The sequence below is a fragment of the Sphaeramia orbicularis genome, chromosome 10 (assembly GCF_902148855.1).
Source record: "Sphaeramia orbicularis chromosome 10, fSphaOr1.1, whole genome shotgun sequence".
In the NCBI taxonomy this organism is placed as follows: Eukaryota; Metazoa; Chordata; class Actinopteri; order Kurtiformes; family Apogonidae; genus Sphaeramia; species Sphaeramia orbicularis.
In genome coordinates, this window is record NC_043966.1 from 35,298,959 (window position 1) to 35,313,778 (window position 14,820).

Here is a 14,820-nt window from a genome sequence, read left to right on the forward strand (position 1 = left end):
AGGGTGAGAAAAGAGGCAAAAAATGTGTCAAAAAGCGAAGTCAAATGACTACCTAAATATACTAAATAACTGCTTTTTTCCACAAATGGTTTTCATCTTCCCTGATGGTATATTTCAAGGTGAAATACCAGGATTCATCAGGTTCAGACTGTGAAAAAGTGGTTGGACTGGACACCAGAGTCCAGACCTGAAACCCCACTGAGAATCTTTGGGATGTCCCTGAGAAGATGTTACACAGCGGTTTGACTCTCCATCATCATCATCGTCATCATCATACATCATCGAGATAGTACGAGATCTTGTCAGAAAATTAATCAGCTCCAGATGGAAATAAATCTTGTGACTTTTATTGTAACAGTGCACTGTGCAGCATAAATGATACCATAGCAAATATATTATGTAATCAAAACTAAAGGCGCTCCAGTGAAATACTGTGTGACTTTTGGCTCAGCAGCGCATATAGTTAATAACAGTTGTTTCTCTTAGTTGATTAATCTGTCAATATCGCTGCCTGGAAAAAAAAATTATAAAAAAATTGACACTGCAGGAAATTTACAATTTTTGACTTTGTGAAAAACACCACCACTGCTTATCTGCATACCTAAATGAATAACTCAGTTAGTGAATAAATCTGGATGAGTCAATGTGTCAACTCAAAGACATGGAAAAGAAAATAGTCTACAACATTGGTGTCAAACGTATGGTCTATGGGCCAAAACTGGCCCTCCAAAGGGTTCAATCCAGTCCACAGGATGAATTTTCAAAATGCAAAAATTACACAGAGGACTGACAGTCAAGGGAATCACTGAGTCTTGACAAGTTATTTTGATCATAAAGTTATAAATACTGTATTTTTCAGTTCCAGATGCCTGTTACTAAATGTTTTGTGCCTTTGTAGATCCACTCCGATCTCTGAGTTGTAATGTACATGTGTAAATAATAAGCTGAGGCATAATATTGTTCAAATTGCACTTATTTATCTTAAGCAGTTCCATGTTGTTCATGGATATCCAGATTATATATATTTTTTGTGGAGGAATAGCTTGTAAATGTAAATGTTTTCACAATGTAAGTTTACTTTTTTGCACTAAAACAAAGAGCATAATAACTTATAAATAATGACAACACTTACATTTTCTATTATTTTACTTGAGAACATATTGGACTGTATGTGGCCCCTGACCTAAAATGAGTTTGACATCCATGACCTATGACAAGAAACTGTCAATATTGTAAATGATTATAGATGCTTTTTATCATTGTTGTTGTCTTCTTACAAGTCAATAGCTTATCAGAGTCATGTTATGTTGCCTTTCTCCACTTGTCATAAATGTAAAATGGAGATTAGGTTAAATTAGATTGAACTAACCGAACCCGACATACATGACATAGACTAACATAACATAACATAACATAACATAACATAACATAACATAACATAACATAACATAATACAACATAACATAACATAACATAGCATAGCATAGTATAACATAATACAACATAACATAGCATAGCATAACATAACAGCATAGTAAAACATAATACAACATAACATAGGCATAGCATAGTATAATGTAATACAACATAACATAGCATAGCATAACATAACATAACATGGCATAGTATAGCATAATACAACATAGCATAGCATAACATAACATAGCATAGTATAACATAATACAACATAACATAGTATAGCATAACATAACATAATACAACATAGCATAACATAACATAACACAATACAATATAACATAACATAATACAATATAACATAACATAATACAACACAACATAACATAATACAATATAACATAACATAATACAACATAACATAACATAACATAATACAACATAGCATAACATAACATAGTATAACATAATACAACATAACATAGCATAGCATAACATAACAGCATAGTATAACATAATACAACATAACATAGCATAGCATAACATAACATAATACAACATAGCATAGCATAACATAGCATAGTATAACATAATACAACATAACATAACATAACATACTACAACATAGCATGGCATAACATAACATAGCATAGTATAACATAATACAACAAAACGTAGCATAGCATTGTATAATGTAATATAACATAACATAGTATAGCATAGTATAACGTAATACAACAAAACAACATAGCATAACATAACATAATACAACATAACATAGCACAACATAACACCACATAATACAACATTACATTACATCGCATAGCATAACATTACATAATACAACATAACATAACATAGTTTATCATAAACATAATATAATACAACATAAGGTAAGATTGCATAGCATGGCAAAGCGTAACTTCACATAACATGACATGACATGATTACAAGAGGTGATTGATGTCAGAAATGTGAAAGATCTCAGCTCTGAACCCGTAGAATATTTAACGTTTATATGTACACCAGTCAGTGACTGTTTCTGTCATGGATGCAGTTTTGTATCATAGGTCTACTCCACCAAAGGCCAAAACACAAACACCACAGATACACACCCTCCACTACTCTACTGCTACTACTGCATGTTTTGGTAGTTCTTTAATATTAGTCTGTATCTTGTTTGTAGCTGCTGCCTTGCTCTACACCGGTAGTAGATGTAATGAATCAACATGTCGGGGCCCCTCATCATCGCCCATCACTCCGCTGACTGTGACTGTCCCTTTAAGAAAATGCACTTGCAGCCATTTTCTGCTCTTTGTGTGGGGTGGATTAGCACTCGGTAGGCACTGGGCGAAACTAGAGCATCAGTCGGCGGCGGAGACGAGGAAAAAATACTCAGCAAACACCGGGATCGTTGTCGCAGATCGCGACACCGTCCGCCCGTCTCTTCCAGTCTCTCCGGACGGACATGCAATTGACAGGTATGCGGGGGGAGAGAGGGGGATGGAGCCGCAGCGGTGGATGGATGGACGGGGCTGGGGATGTGATGATGGCTGGAGACTGGAGAGAGCCATGTATGTGTGTGTGTATGTGTATGTGTGTTTTTCCCCTGTTCCTCCTCTCATACACACACCGTGCATCTTTCCCGTTCCTTAGCAGCCTGTGCATGAATAATAAAAACACAAAGCTCGGCCGTTGTTGCAGAGAAATGGCCTGGGTCTGGTTGTCGGTGGGTTTATTCGGACTCATGAATGGGATCCCCGTTAGCTTACATCGGCATCGTAGCTCACGCTGAGATGGGTGGGGTAAGGAGAGGGTTCCTGTGTAGCAAGTGCACGGATGAATGACGGATCACATCATAAGACGAACGATTTTCTGACCCGATAACACAGCAGTTTGTTCCCACAGACGGATTCTGGTTCACATAAAACACACACACATGCGCGCGCGGTGCATTTGATGCTCCGGATGACTCCATTTCACATCAGCGGCGTTCACGTTCTGTCACTAGTATTTTTTTTTTTTTTTTTTTTTTTTTTTTTTTTTTTTTTTTGCTGTATCGCCCACTCGACCAACCCAGGCCAACAGGGACACGGCATTTACACCACATCACATATCTCGGCCGGCTTTCACGGGCAGGGCCTGTCTCTGATGCACATATGACAGGTTCACCTACTTCCGTTTTACTCTCTCCATTAGCTCCTCTTCGATTTCGTGATCATCATCATCATCATCTGTCCAACAGCAAATACATATAAACCTGCTACCGTTGCACAGTCCTCATCAACAAGCAGTGATCCCACCCAGTCCATATTTGCTGCAAATAATTACCAGGAAAATTAATAAATCAGAATAATTCAATACTTCTTCAATACAGATCAGGTTGCCACTGAGTTGTGATGTTATTTACAACTGTTTCCCTCTCATAGGCTCACTACTCACTAAGACAAACATTGTGATTTTTTTTATAACAGCTAAAATTTGCTTAGAGGTCTTATTTATGTCTTTGTGCATAAGAAATCAATATAAGTGAATCCCCTAAGGACCTTTGTGTTGGTAAATGCAAGTTATGCAAATTTCTAGGATTTCAGTTCTGTTGCAACATGTTGATGGTCATATGAACTATGTTTTCAGGTCCAAAATGTCCAGTTTCATCACAATTAATGCTATATTTTCATGTCACAAATGGCCAAGTTATATTTTAACTGAATTTACCTGAAAAACAAATATTCTATTCTTTTAGATTCCCCAGTTTTTCTTACAACATTATATACTACATATCACATGTTTTATTTTTACAGGTTGCAATATGGAGTATGGTGCTGATCCATCCTGCTTAAGTTACGCCAATACATACATTAAGAATGTCACACGTCACTTTTTAAATCAACAGTTTTCTAATAATAAGCATTTTTATAAGGAAATAACAATTCTATATTGTTATTTACTCTTTAGTATGATGATAAACTGTACAATAAATAATTCTGATACTAGATTTGCACAGGGATCATTTGTGGAAACGGTGACATGGCTGCCGAGCATCAGTATGATGGGATCCGTACCAACCATGTCACATCCGTCCACTGCCACATTTTGTGTTTTTGTGTCAGCTGTTATTGTTTTAGATCCACAGTACTAACATTTATGAATAAGAGGATAATTAGCAATAGTAAGTATATAAGTTTATTCCTAATAAAGTACTGGTACTGACCTGATCATCATGGGTAATGTCACGTCCGTCCACTGTCACGTCCGTCCACCAGCAAAAGTTTTCACATACACGTGCTATTCAAAATCCAGTATTTCTGAAAATATAGCTTCCACTGTCAAATAATATCAGTAGTCTGTGCACAAATGTATTAGTATTATTTCAACACAGTTCTATCCATTTCTTACAACTTTTTTTTTGACAAAAATGGCCACTCATTTTGACCCCCTAAGTAAATTTTAGCTGAAAAGTGAATGGATGAATGAAATAATTCACAGTGCCATTTTGAGATGTAAGAATCGAACTGATTTTGTTTTTTTGCATTTTACACAGAAGCAATTCATCATTTTAACAGTGAGAATAAAGTCTATTCAAGCATTATCCATTAAATAGGACTCACTTTTCTCACCAAATGTTTCTTGTAAATGAGCATGATTATGACTATGCTGCAGATGACAGTGGAGGGAAATAAAAGATAAAGGTCAGTAGGTATTCAGAAACCAACAAAGCATACCCAAAAAGGGAAGTAGGTTTCAAGCTTTGGTAAAATAAAACCATTCATATGTGCCTAACCTGTTATTTAATTCTGTGTAGGTTTGTTACACTTGCTGTCAAGGTTCTCAGGAATGAACAAACTGGACATACTTTATTTATTTATTTGTCTCAAACTTTGAAGTAAAAAAGAAAAAACAAAAAAAAAAAAAAAACAATAAAATCAAGAAGTCAATTACAAATGCACCCATCAATGGTCATTAATCACAGAAAAAGTAACGAAATACAATACATTTAGCATAAGTGTACATATGAATGAACTCTAAACACAGTTTGAGAAGGGACAGAAAGAAGTAAGGGCTTCCTTACTTTCAGTGTCAGATTCATAACCAAATATATTACCGTCATCGGCAATTTATCACATTAAATTAGAGAACAAGGAATAACTACTCATAGCACCTATACATACATCTGCAAATGCAGTACTCACAGCATTGTGGTGAGCCAAAAGATAATTTACTGAGCCAAAAAAATAAAATATATGCACGAAAAAGTAAGTCCGTCATGTGTTTGTTAGCATTTGACTGTTTCTTTGTGTGTTTTTCAGGAACTGTCTACACAGAGATAAGTTTAGGAGTATCCACAAAAGTTTACTTTTTTTTTTTTTATTGTATGAGTGTTTCATTCACTCTGAACTGTCGTTTTGGAGCCCAAATATGCAAAATTTTGAAACCAGGCCCCAAAGGGAACAAATCACAATCACCACCCTTGCATTTCCATGTTTACAACCCATCTTTACAGAAACAATGACACCATACCCCCACCTCTCCCTTGACCTACTCAACAGCAACAATGGTGGATGATAGTGTGTTCGTGTTAACACAAAGTTTTACACACACACTACATGTTTTTTTTTCTGTATTTGGTGTATTTTTGTGGCAGTGTTACAGCACCACTTACAGGGCTGACATATTTACTATAGAATACTATAGAATTTTCAGTGGTTTTGTTTGGATGATGCTGTGTTTATGGAAAAGTTTTTTTTAAACAAAAAAGAAATGGATAGTTTTCGTCTCCATGTGGACAAGGCCTTAGTTTGTGACCTGTAGGCTGACTGTGAGTGAGCATTTCTTGTCAGTGTTAGCCATGATTATTGACATTAGGTGTTTCTCAATACATGTTCTTCTCTGTTCTTCTGTTCTTGTGATCTCATGAAACATCATCAGTCGTAGCCCAAATACTGTTCCATTTACAAGTTTGCACAAACCAAGATCGAATGGAATTCCCAGATATTGTTCTTGTCTGCCAGCTTAAACCAAGGATGCACTGGTTGGTGACTCATGTAGACTTGGCTGGCAAATATCCCAAGATGCATTCCATGCTACTCTTGAAAGCAACGATGGCTTCTGTGACAACTGACCTCAGAAAAGTTTTACTGAGTAGATGATCATCACCAGATGATGTCATACAATGTTGGAACACACATGAGAGGGAGAAGAGTGTGGAAAATACATCTTTATTATCATGATATGGGATTCTACGAAATTTGTTTATCCAGTTTTGAAGAATATACAAAATATAAATGACATGTATATAGTAGTACAAATGTATTGAAATCAAATTGAGTGCCTTATTACGGTGGATTGCGAAAATATGTTACGGAGTTGATGGTGGGAAATACAGCAGAGCTAGGGAGGAAAGTTGTCAAGTATGCAATCGTTCAAATTAACCATAGACTTGCGTTCTTAGGAAGTCTGTTCTCTAGGGCCATTCTTACCAAAACCATACTTGCAGAGTTCGCAAGACCCTACTCTGCGAACTTAACATTGAAAAATACCTATTATCTTGCTAGCTGCTGTTGACATCCCTGTGTTGCTAGCTAGTTAGCATTTCTTGCCACCGTTAGCCATAATTTTAAAACTTTTTTCTAGCTGTTAGCAGCCTTTTCGGTATTATGTAATCCATAACCAGTAAAATATGTTTATTTTGTAAGAGTCTGTAAAAATATATAGCAAAATAGTATCTCTGTAAGTCTTGGTGTGGGTCTTGGATACCCATTACATTTGTCATTTGGATGATGATCTGAAAAAGTGTAGGATCCCTTCTCTAAAGGAATAAATCTACCCAAATCATCAGACAAACACAACCCCTGATGATGCTGGTTTAGGTTAGTCAGGTAGGTTTACCCTCTATTATGATTATTTTTTTCTGTGGTGAGCTCTGTTTCCAGCTTCCTCTTACATGTCTAGCTTTGTCCTGCAAGCTAGCCTCATGTTCATGTGATGTTCATTGTTGTTGATCTGAAAGGAGAGCATGACATCATGGGGATCACATGAGACCACAACAGTTTTTGCGGGGGCCGGTCTCTCTGAAATGACAATCAACCTGTCAAATACCTCAGGCAGCGTCCTGTTCATGATGATGATGATGATGATGATGATGATGATGATGATGATGATGATAATACACACCAAAGACTGCACAGATGCTGCTGGTACACACATTAGGCTGGTGTGAACTTGTGTGTCTTAATACTCTAGCAGTCCTCCTCTTCCTCCTCCTCCACTCTGATTGAATCTCATCTTATTGTGATGATGAATATACAGTAGATTACAAAGTTAGCCTTCGGGGGAGAACCCATTCAGTGGTGTGACCCTGAATTTGACACACTTTTCTCTCCCTCTCTGTCTTTCTTGGAGGCAGGATGTGTTACACAAAAGCCTGCCAACATATACTCTTGTACTTATTTTTTTTTATTTTTTTTTTTAACAAATCATGTATCTTCTGTGTTGCTGCTTTTTTGGTATTTTATTTTGGGACTTCTGCTATTTTGTGTCATTCCTGTTGTTCTTGTTGTACTTCCTCAAAACCCCTGGATCATCATGGTTTAGAGCTTGTATATTATATGTATATTATCGTCAGTAATAATGGCAGATCGCCTAGGGGCACTTGGCCATGCGTATCAGTGATGACAAGGATCCTGACACAAACATTGATGTGTTCAATTCCAGTCCAAGTATGGGATTTATGAAAGGAGCTGTTGTCTTATGCAGTCTCTCTTAGTTGTTCCGGTAGTTATACAGGCCTATAACAGGGTTACCAAGTGTCCAGAAGGGAATGAAGGGGGCCCTTTGGTTGTAAAACGGCACACAGATACACACACACAAACACACACCAACTGTTGAACAGAGTCTGGTATAGGGTGGGAAAGTTTATTCAGCCAACTCAGGCTTCAGTCTCTGTCTGTATTTCCAAGAACAGATGGGAGTTTAGTAGCACTGAGCATGTTTGTCTGCTTGACAAAACCCCTTGTAGCCCTGGCTGCATGTTTCATTTTCTTTAAGCTGAATAGTTAAAAATAACTGTGTCGTTCATGGTTTTTATAGAACCACAATACGTGTTGATATAGCAAAGAATACAGGAAACCATCTTCAACACGGCAAATGCATTTTATTCAGAGAGTTTAGCTGTTTTGTGTGTTTTGTTGTAGATTTTTCCCATTGCTGTCATTAACTGTTATGTTTGCATTTATTTCAAAGTATGTATAAAACTAAACTTCAAACCATGGTGTGGATGGGAGAGCATGGTATTGTATATTATTTTAAAGATGCTATATTAGATAGGTAGATTTTGAATGCATTTTCATGATTATTTAGAGAAGCAAAGAGACTATTCTGAATGTACTCAAGAAGAATACATTATATTACATTTACGTTAAACAAATACTCACAAGTAATTACCTAGGAGACAAGTTATTGTGATGTGTCCCTCTTTAAAACCTTAACAGAGCTCTGGGTTCATACAAAACAGCATGAACAAGGTTCCATTCAAGTTGGGTTACATATACAGGACAAATGCATGTAAACCATTCCATATTTGTCAATATACATATTTACTTAACCAATCACCAGTTCATTTTTGGCCTTCAGCCAATCCTTCTAAGGCATTTTCCCCCAAAACTAAATAGGAACACACAACAGCTGACTCTTGCCAGGTAAACAAAACCTTATAATAGCCTGGAGTACATTTTTGTTGTAGTCGGCGTCTCTTTCTCCTGTCAAATACTGCAGTGATTATACATTTTTTGTGTTTATGAATGCTTTGCTAAATGAGATAGGAGATTGTTAAGTGAGTCTGATGACACGTTGACTATGTTACGTGGACACTAAGTGGAATAATGCATCATGTATCCACCCATATCTCATCTGATGAGCAGGAGTTTTCAGTTGGAATGAGAGGGATGGTGTAATCTGTTCAATAGGAAGATGTTAGCCATGAAAACACTGATCAACTGTTTATTTCTGTTCATGCTTGACCCACACGAGGATATCGTTAGGTCACATGACAAGTGTCCAGGAGGGACAGTAAAATAAAACACACATTTTTTTTGTTGGACACTTTAAAAGATTGAAGGATTGATGAACACATCACAATAAGGGGAATAGAAGCAAATATATTTCCCAGAATATGTCATGCGTTGTTAATCTTACTGACAAAAAGCTGGGAAATGACATGTATAAAAAGTTACCTTCTGATTTAAAGGGTTGAACATCTAAACATCTATACACCTTGTCAGATCAATGTCCATGTAAACACTGAAACTGGAATCTCTGATCAGTTTGAAGAAATATTGTCCATGCAATCACAGCCAGTTCTTTATCTTATTTGTGTCCTTTTGGAGAGCGGTTTACTTTGTGTTACTGAGTGTAGTCTATTTGTGACAGTTTGATGTGACAGGAAAACTCCACCCTCACTTCATACCTGATATTACTAGTGTTCCTTCAAATGCAAACATACAGTCTCTCAGGTTATCAGTGACATAGACTTGCTCACTAGAATGCACAATCACCATAGTTGTGATCGATTATTGAGATTTTCAGGCCATCACTTAGATAAAGTAAGACAGCTGGAATAACTTTAACATAAAAATGGTATACAATGTATTGCTCCCATTTTGAGCAATAACAAAACGAAGCAAAATTATTCTGTTTCTGTTTGAGAATTTGGAGCCAGTAGAAAACCAAGGTTGTGCTACACATGTTTTTGTCAACCAATAAGATCATTAGAGGGTTCATAGTGTGCTCAGGCTTAAAGTGAGGTTTTCCATCCAGGTCAGACATGAATGTGGTCCTGGAAATGTGCACAATAGGTCAGCTTTAATCAATCAAATGTATTTATATAGCATCACATCATAACAAAAGTTATCTCATGACACTTTACAATTAGAGCTGGTCTATACCAGACTCTTAAAGGACTGATATTTTGCTTTTTTGTAATGGAATTATGCATTTTAAAACATTTCCCTGTGATCTGTATAAAGTGTAAATGCTATGCTTGGGTCTGAATTCTTCATTAATTAAACTCCACAGGTCAATCTTCAACCCTATTTCTAACTAATGACACCAGAAAGGTCGTTTTGAGCACTGGCCCTTTAAATGTAAATGAGCCACTTCATGCCCCACCCCCTCCAGGTTGTTGGCTGTGCTGCTCTGTCCTGTTCAACCAACAACTGAACATTTTAGGTAATCTGCTCGAAGTCTGGACATATTTTTAGCTTTTACTACAACTGCTGCTGCTTATAAACAATTATGGCGTACTCTGAGAAATGTTCGTTGGAAGTCTTGACCTTATATATGCAAATGTTGTGACGTAACTAGCTATAGATGTAACAAATTAAAAGAAGTAATTGAAATGGGTTGTAGAAATCCACTTGATTTTTGCCAAAATGAATATAAAGATAACTTTGCAGCACCTGGAGGGTTCAAATTCAAACTTCTTAAACTATTAGGGTCCCCAAATACACAAATAAATGTACCAAAGACTAATAAAAGTGGGTTTAGCAAAGTATGACTTCTTTAATAAGCCAATTTACAGAAACCCAACAGAATCCTCCAGGAGCAAACCCTTGGTGACAGTAGTGAGGAAAAAGTTCCTTTTAATTGGCAGAAACTTCGAGCAGACCCTGACTCTAGAGGATGGTCGTCTGCCTTGACCAGTTGGGGTTAAAGAGAGAGCGAGATTGAAGGGGGGAGGGGCATGGATGCACAGCAAACTGCACTTCAACTGTTAAAAACTAAAACAGCTGTTGCTAGTATAATTACCAATAGCGGGAACAACTGTCCATAACTGTTCAGACTACTACTCCAAATACAAGCACTAACAGTGGATGTACTACTACTGTAGCTCTTAGTACCAGTAATAGAAACCTCTACCATCTATGTAACTATATAGGCCTAATTAACACTATCACAACTATATACAGGGTGGGGAAGCACAATTTACAATGAACATTTAGTTGTTTTTTCTCAGCAGGCACTATGTCAATTGTTTTGAAACCAAAGATATATTGATGTCATAATCATACCTAACACTATTATCCATACCTTTTCAGAGACTTTTGCCCACATGAGTAATCAGGAAAGCAAACGTCAAAGAGTGTGTGATTTGCTGAATGCACTCGTCACACCAAAGGAGATTTCAAAAATAGTTGGAGTGTCCATAAAGACTGTTTATAATGGAAAGAAGAGAATGACTTTGAGCAAAACTATTACGAGAAAGTCTGGAAGTGGAGGAAGCAACAAAAAACGTACCAAAGCTTTTATTAAAGCTCTCAAATCCAAAATCCTAAAGGATCCAACCAAATCCGTGAGAAAAATGGCAATTGAACTTGAGGTAGACAACAAGACCATTAGAAATGCAGTAAAATATGATTTGAAGTTAAAATCTTACACAAGAACACCAAAACACTGGTTGACAACAGCTATGAAGGAAAAGAGATTGGAAAGGTGCAAGAAAATTATTACATGGTTCAAGAAAAAGTCCTCCATTGTAACAATCTTTTCAGATGAAAAGATCTTCACTGTCGATGCTGTTCTGAACCGCAGAAATGACACATTTATTGCAAAATCTCCTTTGGTGTGACGAGTGCATTCAGCAAATCACACACTCTTTGACGTTTGCTTTCCTGATTACTCATATGGGCAAAAGTTTCTGAAAAGGTATGGATAATAGTGTTAGGTATGATTATGACATCAATATATGTTTGGTTTCAAAACAATTGACGTAGTGCCTGCTGAGAAAAAACAACTAAATGTTCATTGTAAATTTTGCTTCCCCACCCTGTAGATAAATGAGTGATGATGATGGAGGTAGGAGAGAAGCAGGACCACAGCAGCTTTAATGATCAGACTCAAGTCAAACATCAGAAGGATCAAAGTTTTACCAGAAACTGAGTCCCATCTTAAAGCCACACACTTTGTCGTATGTACTTTACTTTGTCGTCAGACCAGTGGACAAAACAAACTTGAAGCCAATATGGTTGTGTCTTAAGGTGCAGTGTCACTGGTAGCCATTAGCTGGTTCCAATTTACTTACATTAAACCTCTCAATAAAAATACTGACAAACACAAATAATTTTTTTCTTCCATTTGGTCTCATTTGATGTACATGGACCCTTCAGTAATTGTTATGGTGGTCCAAGTTTTCAGGGATAATATGTATTTAATGGATGTGACTGATAGCTCGATGTCCTGTCTAGTCGCCTTGTGGAGTCTCTTACCGTTTTACTGTGTTAGTAGATCTGTGTTTAGCATTAGCTCACCCATGACCTCTGGATCAAAAAAACCAAGATTGTGATTTGAGGTTTGAAAAAAAAACGGTTGAAAAGCGAGGGGGGACGTCCCACTTGTTATGTGTAGTGTAAGGTCATATGGCCCTATTTCACAGGAAACTGAAACCAAGTGTTTGATGGGCTGAGGCCAAACTGAGACCAAGACAAAACCAAGATCATCAAGACATTATGGGTACACAGGCACAGATTCACAAAATACTACACAGACTATGATATGTCATTTCCAAAGCAATTTATTTTCTTACCATAACAATAAAATAATCTTCACGGTGTTGATACTTACAAGGGAGCTGGGTATGTATTTTTGAGTGTTTTCAGTGTGTCTACCAAATTAAGAGTCTGCACAATGTTTTACACCTAAAAGAATAGCTATGTTGTAAAGAAATGAATAGAATGGATTTTCATTTATATTCCTAGAGCTGTGGTATTTCTTGACCAGTCTTGCATCCTCTGAGACAAGTGAAAAGGAAAGATGAGGAAAAATGTGGTTAATAATTTGACAGTACCTGAACCTCTCTTCAAAACCACCATACTTCCTCGACAAAAACAATAATTTTACCTCACACAACCCACAGAGTTGCTGGTTCCACTGCTGTCTCAATATGTCATGGTTTTTTTTTTTTTAATTGTTGTGAGTTTTAATATCCTTATAAACTAACCGAACAAGGCCACAGTATCATCCAGCCCCTTCGGTTACAGTGTTTGTAATAAAGTTTGGTAGTTTTGACAAGCGCTAATGCTATAGCTTGCTAAACTTAGCTTATCGACACCTTTTAAAATATTACATGTCATAGTTATATGGACATATTAGAACCTAAAGAAGACAAGTTCCTCTGTGTGTGTGAGTTTTTGTTGTCTTTTATCAACATGTAGTTTGTAAAACTTCGATTCTTGTGGTTAGCATGTTAATTAGCATGGTAGCAGCTAATAAACCACATCAACACAGCAGAAGGGCTACACAGAGCGAAGTAGCTGTGGACCTCCAGTCTAGAAAGAGTACAAATATTTCCTTAAAGTTTGGACTGTTAAATAAAAGCTACAGCACTTTTGACTTTGAACCCCAAGTGGAGTGTAATTGAGGTAAATAATTAGCTGAGTGTAGTGTTACATGAATGTAGGTGTTACGACATGGTGTTTTGTATAGAAGTGCTTGTTCATTAATTTTATGGAAGACACTTACAAACCTGTTAGAATACACGATGTCTTCAAACCTAACTTTATCCACATTAAATAAAGTGACAGCATCCATTAACCTTCCAACGTGACACAGCAGTGCACCCTCCATTATTGTAAGCTCTGACTTCTTTCAGATCAGTCTTTCTTTTTTCTGGCTCTGGCCTTTTGGGGCTTTAGCTGCCACTCCTGGTGTTCTCTCAAACTGTGAATATTAAGCTGATTAAAAGCCTGTCTACTGGGTCAAATGTGAAGCTCACATTTTTGAGAGTCACATGGTGTAAGCATGGGCACGTACACACTGCTGTCTGGCTCTCTGTTTAATAATAAGAGGAGGGAATGACAAGGGCTGAACAGTTTCAAAAAGGCCTGGGCTTTTTTTTCCTGTGGACAGATCAGGTGGCTACAGCTGTGGAATTTTAAAGCCTCAGGCATCACATGAATATATACATCATAAATACCACATGATTTTGTTTAATTCCAAATCCCCTGTTGATTCTTTTGACAATTGATACACTGCTTTTGTCAGTTATACATTTTGGAGATGTTCAAATGTCACTCACTGCTAGACTATTCTCTGCCCTTCTCAGCATCATTGAAATTTCCAGGTCTTGGTATTTCAAGAATTAAATGAAAGGGCAAAAAGGAAACAGTGAGAGGCCTCTGCCCTTTACTTCCCCTGAGCGTGCACACATAGAGGATACAGGTGCATTGTGAACACAAAGGCTACATGCACTGCATAGCTGAACAAGTGTTTCATAAGAGGAAGTGGGTGTTGTTTAAATATGTCAGACCGATATCTGGTTAAGAAGTATCATCATATGTCATCTGCAACACCTTCTCGATCATTCTCTTCTCATTCTGTTATCTTCTAAATCAACTTCCACTTTCTTCTTTTTTA

The 14,820-nt window shown here is 37.0% G+C and overlaps 1 protein-coding gene across 2 annotated transcripts in view; it reads left to right on the forward strand.

Annotated features, from left to right (window-relative positions):
* The first annotated feature begins 2,730 nt into the window (after nucleotides 1–2,730).
* The window catches only part of cyfip2 (cytoplasmic FMR1 interacting protein 2), a 37,642-nt gene continuing 25,552 nt past the window's right edge, over nucleotides 2,731–14,820 (forward strand). The window contains exon 1 of one of the 2 annotated variants that reach the window (XM_030145190.1): nucleotides 2,731–2,897. The gene's annotated coding sequence lies outside the window, so the exon portion shown is untranslated. The remainder of the gene's footprint in view (nucleotides 2,898–14,820) is intronic. The other variant, XM_030145189.1, reaches the window with a different exon arrangement.